At 39.4% G+C, this 12,582-nt stretch overlaps 1 pseudogene; it reads right to left on the reverse strand.

Annotated features, from left to right (window-relative positions):
- Positions 1-541: 541 nt before the first annotated feature.
- LOC116746695 overlaps positions 542-12,582 on the reverse strand; it is a 147,175-nt pseudogene continuing 135,134 nt past the window's right edge.

Genomic DNA, 12,582 nt, shown 5'->3' on the forward strand with positions numbered 1-12,582 from the left:
CCAGTATTACTGTAAAATCTGTTCTTCCATAACCTCAAACCAGCATTTCATTCAAAACGTGTATTTATTTTTCCTTGGTTATGCTTCAGGAACGTAGGAGATTGGGAGTTGGCGGGTAAATGAATACTTCCCCAAGAGCACAAATGAGACCAGCATCTTCACTCTTCCATTCATTACATCTAGAGCTTTGACAAAGTGACTCTCTAAAAACAATTTAAATAAATGTATGGGGGGGGGCGGAGTTTAAAGATGGTTCAAGTCACTTTGCTGACGGATTCTCTGGTTATACCTTCTGCATATTAGTTTGAATCTCAGCAGGAGAAAGAAGGCGCACTCAATTCAAATCGCTGAGAGAATTTAATGAAGGGTATGGGAATCCAGGGACTATATAGCAACAGCAGGAAGCTACGACCACTGCCAGGCTTCTGTGGCAAAGGCAAGAGTGCTTCTGAGAGCGAACTGGACAGCTCAGCAGAACCCCCAGTTTCAGAGAGAGGCAGTCACTACCAGAACCAAGGAAGGATGCGGTGAAGAAATATCCTTACCACTCTTTCCTCCATTCAGTAATCGACTGCTGCTGCCACCCTCCACTGGCCGAATCCAGCCGGCAGCCAGAGGGCAGGACACCCCAGATAAAACGCAGTCCCCAGGGGTCCACTCCTTAGAGCACAAACAAAAGAATAGCAGAAAACAGGTGTATGGGCAGGCAGGAAGCAGCAAATGGAGTTTAGCCAACACTCTTCACACATTCTGCAACTCAGCATCCATTCCTGACCAACGGAGAGCAAATCACAAAACCCCACCTGTCACCAAATCATCACAGGGCGATGTCAACTTAATCACACCTCCCATGGATCCCAAATTATAACATTAACCACACAAGCTTTAAAAAATGGAGGAAAAGGAGTTATTTGGCATAAGACATAACTACTGCAGTCCCTACCTCTGGAGCCAGTCACAGGCTCAAAGTCAGGAGTGGTAGTCCCCTTCCTCCTCTAATTTCTTATTGCCTTTGCCTTACCTGGTGCCTTAGTGGGAGGGGGTTCTTACCTGGCTGGGCAACACAAAAATTTACTTCCACAGAATCTATGTTCATGTCAGTCCTGACCTTATTCAGTTGTCCTAGTTTCCCGCTGACATTGTTACTGAACATGGGAATACAAAGAAATTCCTTATGAAGCCTCCAGGTCCAAGCATAGTTCTCTTGCTCTGCTTTGTCTAATAATAATCCGATTTTCCCTTGGTAATTTGGATAAATCACCACAGCTTATGAATTAATCCCCTCATCTGCTTGTCAGTTCAGTAGAAAATGAGTTCTGAATGGCCAGCTGGCAGCCTCATCTTCCACTTTAATGGAACCATGATCCTTGGCATGGGTGTCTCTCTCCTGGGTACTGGGACTGCCAGCCCAACTGAGCCCAAGTTTCTGTGGATAGGAAGAAAAATACTGTGAATGGATTAGTAGGCATTATAGCGAGAAGGGACACCTCTCTCCACCCACTGATGTAAGGACTACTAGGGAAACAGCACAATATAGTCTTCCAGTCTTCCATTTTAAGGCTTATGCTACAGCCTACAGGACAGGACCTCAAATCTTCTGGGTTCCCCCCCTCAGGTGGCATTACAATTGCGTCATCAGTTGGCCATTTCCGCCATTTTATCAGGTCAGCGGATTTTGATTGAATTCTTTCAGTGGATTCTGTGGCATGATCTCTGGCACCCTTCCTTAGTGGTAAAATGAATTTCTTAAATTAGAAACGACATTGTTAGTAAAGTGGCCAGGAAAAGGCATTCCGTGAGCATGTGAACGATGGTGCTGGCAAAAGTATTGTGCAAGGAACGAACGGTCAGTTATCCAGAATAACCCTGTCCCTGTGAGAACAAACCACTCTCTCCTTTCATGGCAGAAGACACTGTGTAATCACTCTTCAGTCACGTGGCGGGTTAGTCCACTGGAGAATGGTACTAAATTGGCTCAGCATTAGCCTGTTCTTGGTCATTTGGGCACAAAGCAGATCAGATTTTTTTTTTTTTTTTTTTTTTTTTGCGGTACGTGGGCCTCTCACTGCTGTGGCCTCTCCCATTGCGGAGCACAGGCTCCGGACGCACAGGCCCAGCGGCCATGGCCCAGCAGCCATGGCCCATGGTCCCAGCCGCTCCGCGGCATGTGGGATCCCCCCGGACCGGGGCACGAACCCGCGTCCCCCGCATCGGCAGGCGGACTCTCAACCACTGTGCCACCAGGGAAGCCCAGCAGATCAGTTTTGATGAGGAAAAGTCCATGTTATTGGTCCCACTGAGCTCTTAAGAACCAGGCATCTGAAAACAAGTGTATTTACTTTCACAAGTCCACAAAGAAAAAGGCTACAAACAGCTCTTGTCTGTTTGATCATTAAGATCCTTCTTTGTAGTAAATGCTCTTTAGGGAACTTAAATAGGACACAAACATCTTTGCCCTTCGTTCCTGTTTTGACAAATATCCACATAATTCCCACCACTCCAGACCTGCCTGTCAGCCATCTTCCAATTTCATCCTTTCTAAGTTCTTGATCATCCAGCCAATCCAATAATTAGTGAGGAACTGAACCTTTTCAACTAGAGTGAACAGTCAAATGTACTGCTCCAATCACTGCCAAATGGAAGGATTTCCCTTCTGTCTGGCAGGACGACCCCTGTGTGGAGCTACAGCACAGCAGGACAGCCCCAGCTGGTGACTGCTGCACACCGTGTGAACCAGGCCTCTGTGAGTTCTTCACCTGTTAATTGGTTAACTGTCCTCTTCTGTTACTCAAAAATTCATCATGGGGCTTCCCTGGTGGCGCAGTGGTTGAGAGTCTGCCTGCCAATGCAGGGCACACGGGTTCGTGCCCTGGTCCGGGAAGATCCCACATGCCGCAGAAGGAGTGACAGAGAGCAGTGGAAAGGAATACACATGCTCTTTTTTTTTTTTTTCCTGCAAATCATTGAGTCTCCCAGACCTGCTCAGGCCTGATCTTGTACACAGCATTTCCAGCAATAACGGAATGCCAGGCACACCAGTCGCCTTATGATTTGATGACCAAAAAATTACTGGATTACTTGCCGAGCTGCCATTGCCAAGAGACTTGGTGTACCATGATCAGGGACCCAGTAGCAAGCCAGGAACTTCTTTTCAAGTAGAGAATAGTTGGAGGTAGAAGAGACTATCATAGCTTTGCTTCAAACTCTTGGAAGTCTGCATTGCGATTCCCCTCTGGGGACAACCATACTGCCCCCATCTGCCATAGATACTTCAAGTACCACTGCTCCACCATAAGGCCCAGACATCCAGGCAGCTTACATCGGAGCATGAACCTTGAGTTAAGTCCTCTCTTCTCTGGATCGCAAACAAAACAGTTGGTTATTGCCCCTACTCTGTTTCTAAAAGTTAAACACCGCTATTCCAGGATCCAATTATTTCTATTGAAATCGTGGGCCTAATTCCATGGTATCACCTTCTAGAGCTTCTCTAGGATGTTAGGGCTTTCTTCACCACTGTGTTTCTTTATTCCTCAGTAAAAAGAATGTCCTCAAAGATGGCCCACTTGAGTACCACAACAGCATACGGCTTAATAGGCTGCCTATAGTAGATGCACTTAAACATTCCCGTATCTCAGAGACTTTGAACTCTTTCCTCCAAATATGCCACAGAAGTCCCCTCATCTCAACCTCATGACTAGAACTATGAGTTCAGGCTACAATTAATTAGCCTTTCTGAGTGTACTATTGCTCCAAGTACTTGAACCAATATAGTTACAAGAAATTCTGATTGAGTGCATCTGAATGGATAAACTCAACCAGACCAGGCTTTATATTTAGCTCCGTGTGGTCTATATCCCTTAGAATCCATTTAAACACATGTTTTTCAGCTACTTGCTGATCAATTTTGGCAAGATCTTTCAATCTCACCGACTGTGTCCTTTCTTTCCTAAAAAGAGACATTGTGATTTTTTTCTCTGATCCACAGAGAACTAGAAAAACTGGGTAGAGATAAGTGGTAGAACCACCGGATTCCTTTTGATGATCACTTTGACTCATGTGATCTCAGGAGATTCAGCAGAGAAACTGATAACCAGGTTAATCTAGTAGATGACTTTAACTGGTCACCTGTTATCTCACTCTGAAAAGATATCCTCCATTGATCCAACTGACTATAACACTTCATTCTTTCTGCTCCCTGGAAATCATAGGACATAACCTCATGCCCTAGTCAATGTTTAACATTATGCTGTCAACTGAACATAACACATAATTCTTGCCATCGCTGTGTACAACCCACAGTAATAATAAATTCATGTTTTTCTTTAAATGTGCTTTTACTTTTTACAGATACACATGTTCCAGCCTTAGCCTAAGCACCCATAAATCTGAATCATGGCTTTGTTTGCTAGCCATATTTTTTCTAATAAATAAAAATGAAATACCTATTTTTAAATTTTATTTTATTGGAGTATAGCTGATTTACAATGCTGTGTTAGTTTCAGGTGTACAGCAAAGTGATTCAGTTATACATACATTCATTCTTTTTCAGATTCCTTTCCCATATAGGTTATTACAGAATATTGAGTCGAGCTCCCTGTGCTATATACCTACTTTACATATAGTAGTGTGTGTCTGTTAATCCTAAACTCCTGATTTATCCTTCCCCTCCACGTTTCCCCTTTGGTAACCAAAAATTTGTTTTCAATATCTATGAGTCTGTTTCTACTTTGTAAATAAGTTCATCTATATCCTTTTTTAAAATCAGATTCCACATATGAGTGATATCATATGATATGTGTCTTTCTCTAACTTACTTCACTTACTATGATAATCTCTGGGTCCATCCATGTTGCTGCAAATGGCATCATTTTGTTCTTTTTCATGGCTGAGTAATATTCCACTGTATACATGTACCACATCATCTTTATCTATTCATCTGTTGATGGACATTTAGGTTGCTTCCATGTCTTGACTATTGTAAACAATGCTTCAATGAACATTGGGGTGCATGTGTCTTTTCGAATGGATATATGCCCAGGAGTGGGATCGCTGGATCATATGGTAGTTCTATTTTCAGTTTCTTAAGGAGCCTCCATACTGTTCTCCATAGTGGTTGTACCAATTTACATTCCTACTAACAGTGTAGGAGGGTTCCCTTTTCTCCATAATACCTATTTTTTTTTTAATTAACCCATTCTCCTCTGAAAATTCTGTTATCGTACAGCAGTGAGAGTAAACTACACTTAGATGAATCATATGGAAAAATTTCACATGTGCTAAAGAGGCAAAAGAAACCACATACAAATGAGCATTACAATGGACTGAATGTTTATGACCCCCCAGTATTTATATTTTGAAAACCTAGTGGTCATGTGATGGTATTAGGAGATGGGGCATTTGAGAGGTGACTAGGTCTTAAACGTTGAGACCTCATGGAAGGAATTAGTGCCCTTATAAAAGAGACCTGACAGAGCTCACTTGCCCTGTAGGCCACAAGCAGGCCCTCCTCACCAGACACCGTATCTTCCAGCAGTGAGATCTTGAACTTCCAAGCCTTCAGAACTGTGAGTAATAAATGTTTGCTGTTTATAAATCACCCAGTTCATGGTATTTTGTTATAGCAGCCCAAATAGACTAAGACATGTACTGCAAGATTCCACCTTACACATTAGCATTTATACGTAGAGGAAAGAATACACAAAATTGATCTAGGTTTTTAGAAGTTGGGTCAGTGGTTATCTTTGGTTGGGTGGGATTTGTATCGGTAATGAAATAAGGGTTAATCTGAATTTGGGTGATGGTTCCACAAGAGTGTCCAGTTTATGAAAAATCATCAAATTGTTCACTTAATCATGTGTTCCTCTATGTATTCTCACTACCCTTTATTTCCATGGTGGTTGATTTTTTTCTCCTGATTTTTCTATGCTTCAAATGTAGGATGCTCTATCTTACTGCCTTGGGCACTGTCCCTTTATATTATCCAGTAATATGCGAGGTACCCATGACCTTAAATTTTATAGCATGTTACAAAGGCAATAAAGCAGAGGTGTCTTGTGCTTTCAACATAGGGTTTTTAAGGTTTTACAAAGATTTTAGAAAAAAAAGTTTTTATTTGGACCTTTTAACTTTCAGCTCTAAAATTCTCTCATAAGATCTTAGCTAAAACATAACACTGGACCCAGTGCCTTCTTCCTGCTCCTGGTCCAGGTTGCTTGGACCATATATAATAAGTGTCTTGACATTCTCCTCACTTTCTCTTCGAAATCTCTCAGAACCTTCGTTCCCTTACCTCATTGGTTTCCATATTCATCTAAACACTAAAAAGAGTTATATTCTCAAATAAAAGCTTCCACTACTTCCCCTACACATGGGATTTGGATGAATTTAATGATTACTTCAGGTGTATACCACATCTAAAAGTACCAGTAATTTGTTCAATAGATTATTAGCTGAGTATTTGACCATAGCTTTGCTGACCCTTAGCTCTTTTGTCAAAAGCACAGTAAACTCCCTGCAAGTATGTGATAAATAATTACTCAAGTGAGGTCACTTGAGTAATTTTTTAAAATTCTTCGAAGAGTTGCAATGGTACCAATTTTATACTCATTGCTGACTGTTTATTTTTAAGTACCATTTAAGTAAATTGTGCAAATCAAACTGGTCATGTAAGAGTCTGTTTGTGTGTATTCATATAGTTAAGGAATCCAGAAAGTAATCATAGTTAATTGAATGATGGCAAAGCTACAATTATTATTAGAATAAAATCTAATAAAATCTAGATGCTAGTTTGTATCCTGTGTGTCCCCCAGTGACTTTCACATTTTGTTTTATTGTAAAGGAAAGAATATGGTTTGAAAATGGAGTCCACATCTACCTTAGAAAGTTTAGGACATCTTAGTACACACTCGAGTATCCTGAGTTGGAGCACTTCATGATTAACATGATGGTTATGCAAAACAGAACTTTGAAAATTGAATGGAAAAAGTTGATTCAGTGACTTGAGTATTGATGAGTCTGGAACACTAATGGTTATAAAGTTAATGTTAAATAGGGTACACGTGGTATTTTTACTAGAGATCTCCGAGATACGTATGTAGTGAAAGTCAATTGAAAGGTGTTTTTTTGGCAGTTCGTCACTTGAGTCTAGTGTTAATCCTCACACGACAGGTATAATTGGCTGGTTGGTTTTTGTTTTTTAGCACAGGTATGGCTTTGTTTATTTAAGCCATTTGAGAGAGTACATCTATTAAAATCTATTCATTTTGTGGTATTTCTAACATTTCATTGTTATATTTCAAAGGGCACTTTTGGACACTAGTATGTGAACCTCTTGAGGACATAATGTTTACTAAGGTCTGATGAGGTTCTGATGTAGTGTGCAGACAAGTCTTTTGACTTTTTCTAGAACAATTTGCTTGTTTAGCTTTTCTTTTTTTGGCTGCGTTGGGTCTTCGTTGCGCACGGGCTTTCTCGAGTTGCTGCGAGTGGGGGGGCTACTCTTTGTTGTGGTGCGCAGGCTCCTCATTGCAGTGACTTCTCTTGTGGAGCACAGGCTCAGTAGTTGTGGCACACGGGCTTAGCTGCTCCGTGGCATGTGGGATCTTCCGGGACCAGGACTTGAACCCATGTCCCCTGCATCGGCAGGCAGATTCTTAACCACTGTGCCACCAGGGAAGCCCCTTGTTTAACTTTTATTAAGAGGTTTTTTAAGTTTTTTGCATGACAAGGCTCCAAGTGTTTAGGTTTTTACAAAGTGACATAAATCAAAAACTTAAACTGAAAAAAGGCTCAACCTATCTCTTTCTTTTAAATGAAGGAGCTGACAGTTTTGTGATTTATGTGTCTTGCTAATGATTTTCCCCTTTAGATGACAAAGCCAACTGATTAGCTGTCCTAATTGCTACCGTACACATCCTTCCTTAGCAGGAATCTTGGTAATTTGGAAGATATTTTTTAACTGGAAATTTGCTTGAAGCTTTAAAATGCAGACAGAAAATTTCTTTAACTATGTACCTGAGTTAAAAGGACAAGTAAACTTAGATGTGTTTGATGATTTATTTGAATGGTAAAGGTGTTAAACTTTAGGGAAAATGTCTATATAGTATAACATTAAAAACATTTTTGAAGAAAGACTATAGACAACTAAAAGGTTTATTACTCTAAAGAAAAATTAACAGATTCATTTAAAAACTAGCCTCTTTACAGGATTTAAATTCACTGTACTATATTCCTAACATATGTCAAATTATATAACACACTGAAAAAATCACATTAAAGTGGGTATACATAACAAAACAAAAAAATATTTAAATTTTTATGATTTATCACCTTTTTTATCAATTTTTATTGGAGTACAGTTGCTTTACAATGTTGTTAGCTTCTACTGTACAGCAAAGTGTTACTTTTTAATAAAATACTAGATTATTTTACATCACTATCATTTCTTGTAAATGAGGATTCCATAAAGTAATTGATTCAGTATAACTTTAGTAAATATAGTAATCTACATCATTAATTCATTTTAAAACAGCTGTGATTCTACAGATACTATAACAAACAGATAAATTTGGTTCTAGTCAGTAAAGTCTTCTAATCATAAATGTATTTTTTCAGTATTCTTAAGACCTCTGCTGTTTGGAAACAGAGAGGCTCTAGGAGGTGAAGAACAAACGCAGAAAGCCCAATTCAGTGATGACTGGAACAAATCATGAGCACACAGGTACAATGGTGGATGAGGTAAGAGAATGTGGTGATGTCTGCCCAGTAATTTAGTGATTCCTTTGATGCCTTATTAATAAAATAGCCACAGTTATGTCTACTTATAAGATTGCATAGTATCTATAAATAAGCATAGTTCTTGAATTAGGGTGACTACTGTTCCTGTTTGCCCAGGACTAAGAGACATTTGGTGTTAAAACCAGGAGAGTTCCAGGTAAAATACAGTCACCCTAGACCTTGTTTTCACTTCTCCATCCTCACCCCATCATCCCCCAATATTTTAATGGGGGTAATAACAGATCTGTGTTTGAGATTTTACCCTCCTTTAAAGCCAAATACTAAAGAAAATGATATTACATTAAATATTATAATAAACACTTTATTGAGCTTATTTTAGCTAGCTAGACTTAATGTGGTGATCATTTTACAATATATACAAATACTGAACCATTTTATTGTACATCTGAAGGTAGTATATCACTTACACCTTAATTAAAAAAAAAAGTCATGACTTTCATCAAACTTTCAGAGAGGCTGAAGAGGAATAGAGGTACTTTTCCCTATTCTAACCACTAAGAAAAACTTCAAGACCAGTACTAAGAAAAACTTCAAGACCAGTAGATATAAATATACCTAGGAATGACAAGTTGGTGAATTCTGAGTTTTCTTTTTGCCTCATATATCTCAGAATGAAAACTGGAGAAGCTGACAACTCCAACAGTAGCAGATAAAAGAACCCTAGTACAGCGTCCTCTCTGTAGCCCAAGGACCAGGTAAAAGACAGCCTTGAAAGACAGAAAACCTTCAGACAATAACCAGTATATTCTAGCCTAACCTGCAGAAAAAAACCACAGCCCCATCTCCACCCTCACTAGCAAAGTTTGAGTGAAAAGACTAGATTTCCACCCGTGGCAGGCCAACAGTGAGACTCTCTGACCTTCCCTCTGCGGGATGATGTCAGAAAAGGCTGAGTGCAGAACTGAGACTTTCATCCCTGACAAAAGGTAACAACTACTCTTATGCCATATGCTGGAGTGGAGACCGGGAGACGGCCTGGAGATCCGTTCCTACTCAGCACTGTCAAGGCTACCTCACTGGGGTTGTGTTAGAAAAGGTCCAACGCAGTCAAGGCTTTTAACACTACTCAGTGATAGAGTCCACTTCCTCCCCAGCAGTGTTAGTGGGGGCCCCAGGTGGAGAGCAGTATTGAGATATTCTCCTGCTCCCAGCCAGGTATCAGCTGTTTACTTTACCCCATCCAGTAGTAATAAAGAGCCCTTCTTCATTCCAGATGTGAAACGAGGCCAAGTGAAGAACCTGTACTTCCAACTCATCTGACGGTAACAAGAAGATACCCACACACACTTCATCCACTGCAGTGGTTGTCAGAGGAGGCTTGATAAACACAAGATTTAAATAATACCCAGAGTTTTAGCTCGAAGGTCCAGGTTTAGTTTAAAAAAAATCACTCACTTGTCATACAAAGAATGAGGAAACCCCCTAGCTGAGTGAGAACAGACAAACAATTGACTCTGACACCAAGATTACATGGATGTTATTTTCTAACGAGAGTTTTTAAAGCAGGCACCATAAAAATGCTTCAGTGAGTAACTACAAAATGTTTAAAACAAATTTGTTTTCCTAGGGCAATAAAAGAAAAGTGTGATTACTGTATTAGAATATCGTCAGCCTTTAAACCAAGATATCCTGCCGTTTGTGACAACACGGATGAACCTGGAAGGCATTACACTAAATGAAATAAGCCAGACACAGAAAGACAAATACTGCATGATCTCATTTACATGCGGAATGTGAAAAAGTTGAACTCACGGAGGCAGAAGGTAGAATGGTGGTTGCCAGCGGCTGGGTGGTGGGAGGAATGGGACGATGTTGGGCAAAGTGGACAAAATCTCACTTTGCGGTAAGTTCTGGAGACCTAGTGTACAGCCTGGGGACTACAGTTATCGACTGTATTACACACTTGAACTCTGCTACCAGAGTATATTTTAAGTGCTCCCACCATACACAAATGGTAACTGTGAGGTGACGTATTTGTTACTTAGCCTGATTGTGGTAATTATTTCACAATGTATATATACATAAATTAAAATGTGACATTATATACCTTAAATATATACAATTTTTGTCTGTCAGTTATAAAGAAAGGGGAGGCAAGGAAGTTTCCTTCCATACTGTAAATGGCATGGCCCATTAGTATCGCTCTACTTTTTGGCAGTTATCCATAAATTCATGTCCTGGAAGCTTTCTTCTGCCACTATGAATGGTCAAGGCAACCAAATTAAATGCTTATAGAGAACAACAGTTTATATGTTTTGCAGGCTAAAATTTATCTCAATTAATTTATTTAATTTATTCTAATAAATGTTGTCTCTATTGCTATCCTCAGACCTCACCCAAACTGTGACATGCACATTGAAACAGCTCACTTCATGTATCTGGAAGCTGTCACTACTCCCAATTTAACTCAGAGTGTTTTTTTCATTTAATCATCTATGCAGCTGAGGGCTCAAACTGACTCTATGTAAGTTCTCTTGTATTTAGGTCTTCATCCTTGGAAACAAGTCTAGAGGTTTTACATCTGTCCCAAGGAACTGTTAAATAATTTTGTACTGGCATAGAGAACACAGTTTGTTAAACCAGGAATAAAACACAGAATATGACTACAGATTAAATTACCTGCAAATTAAAGAAAAACTAATGACTCCATTTTCTCAGACCAGGACTTTCTTGTGCTTGTTTCTCTGCAGTCCTTCAAATTTTCTTCTGAAAAGAAACAAGAACCTCTCATGGCAGTGATCCTGACATCATAGCCTTTCATACTGGCTATAATATGGTATGTCTTTAATAAGAATTATCATTAAATGAAATTCTCCACTCTGAAGGGTTCTGAAGTCAATCTGGGGGACCCCCTGAAAGTTAGTTACAACATGTATACTCACAAACCAGTTTCTTAATTGCAGTCATCCTACAGCATCGACCCTATTTACTATTCTGGCTTCCATGTGCACAGCCCACAAAGTCACTTACAGAATCTGTAGTGTTGCCACTGCCCGTGGTGGGAATGCCAATGTTGATGTGAATATCAAAGCATAACTAAAGCTGAAGAACACTCTGTCTACGAGGGTATACAATCAATCATTTTGTCATCTTAAACTACCACATCAGTCTCAAACTCTTCAGTCAAAACAGTGAAATTGTTTCATATTTCACTTGGTTGACTATATCTAAATTAGCTCTTAAATCTGTTTTTATATGTACAATAGTAACAAACAAAAATAAGAAAAAAACTCAAAGGGGAAGTTAAAGTGTTTCTTTTCAGATTTAGAGAAAAAGTGTGTTTGAGAGCTGTAACTTCTGAAACGGGTCATTATGTAGACCAGATGTAGATTTCAACTGTCTTTTCCTAAGGAAGTAGAGGAATTTACAATATATCATTTATCTAAGGTGGTGGTTGTGTTTCTGCGAAATAATAACAAAAGTCATTAATCTGACACTATTGTCCATAGTTGACAACTGCTCCAATTGTCCAAGATTCAAATTGTATTCTAGCAGTATGTACAGCCATCCCTAGGTATCTAAGGACCAAAATCCTAGGATGTTCAAGTCCTTTATATAAAATGGCATAACATTTGCATATAACCTACACCCATCCTCCAGTATACTTTAAATCATCTCTAGATTACCGATAATGCCTAACAGGATGTTCAAGTCCCTTGTATAAAATGGCATAATATTTGCATATAATCTATACCCATCCTCCATTATACTTTAAATCATCTCTAGATTACCGATAATGCCTAATAAAATGTAAATGCTACATAAATCATTGTAAATACAATGTAA

The sequence above is a fragment of the Phocoena sinus genome, chromosome 21 (assembly GCF_008692025.1).
Source record: "Phocoena sinus isolate mPhoSin1 chromosome 21, mPhoSin1.pri, whole genome shotgun sequence".
Taxonomy (NCBI): domain Eukaryota; kingdom Metazoa; phylum Chordata; class Mammalia; order Artiodactyla; family Phocoenidae; genus Phocoena; species Phocoena sinus.